Consider the following 1,220-nt stretch of genomic DNA (forward strand, 5'->3'; position numbering starts at 1 on the left):
ACATAATCAAACACCTTTCTGTCCACCCAGCCCAGCACATAATCAAACACCTGTCTGTCCACCCAGCCCAGCACATAATCAAACACCTTTCTGTCCACCCAGCCCAGCACATAATCAAACACCTTTCTGTCCACCCAGCCCAGCACATAATCAAACAGACGCAAACTGTCCACACATCTGTCAGGGAAAAGTCTCCTTCCCCTCCACAATAAGCCACAAACTTCCCCGCTCTACCAAGCAGGGTGTCATATTACAGTCACAGAGAAAGTGGAGACAGTTGATAACCAAACAACGTGTGATATTACAGTGAAATTTGATAACAAAACGACGTGCGATAACAAAACGACGTGCGATATTACAGTCACAGAGAAAGTGGAGACAGTTGATAACAAAACGACGTGTGATACTACAGAAAAAGTTGATAACCAAACGACGTGCGATAACAAAACAACGTGTGAAAGTACAAAACAAACAGGAACCAGAAATAAACTCATCTCAAAATAAAAGGCTGTGGCAAATTGTATCCTGTTTATTTTCCCAATACAAGACATCCCAAGACATCTCAGGAAATGAGACATAAAGAGAACCTAAATGAGCCATAACTGAGCCATAACTGAGCCATAACTGAGACATATCGTGTGAAATATTCTCAGCTCACAATGAGACAGACCCTCACTGAACCTACAGAGTAAGCGGAACCATTCACGGACAGTTCCGTGGATAAATCCGCCGCCGCCCAGAGCTGAAAAGCCTCACCATCAGGAGCCTAGTGGAAGGACAACTGCCTGGCTCTCAGCCACGCTGGACTCGGACGACCATCAACAGAAACATGACGGGAACATTTTCTCACTCACAAAATTATTCTCAATTATTTCTGTAAAAAATACAAGCTCAAAAACTAAACATTTACTTTTGTCTTGTACAGTGAGTTGTCAGAGTTGTCAGATTTTGTTGGTTCTGCATTCAGTTAACTCAAACTATTCCAGTCGACATGAAGCAGAAGATTTCTCCAATTGACAGACGGGCTTTGTTCTCTTTATTATTCACAATTCTCTTTATTATTCACAATTCTCTTTATTATTCACAATTCTCCTTTATTATTCACAATTCTCCTCTACTAAGTTCAGAATGTTTCTCCACTATTGGCAAGCCTGCCAGGAGCAATACAGGGAAACAAAGAATATACCTATTTTTCTATACACAGACCTCTGTACATATAT

The sequence above is a fragment of the Aplysia californica genome, unplaced genomic scaffold (genome assembly GCF_000002075.1).
Source record: "Aplysia californica isolate F4 #8 unplaced genomic scaffold, AplCal3.0 scaffold01500, whole genome shotgun sequence".
Lineage (NCBI taxonomy): Eukaryota > Metazoa > Mollusca > Gastropoda > Aplysiida > Aplysiidae > Aplysia > Aplysia californica.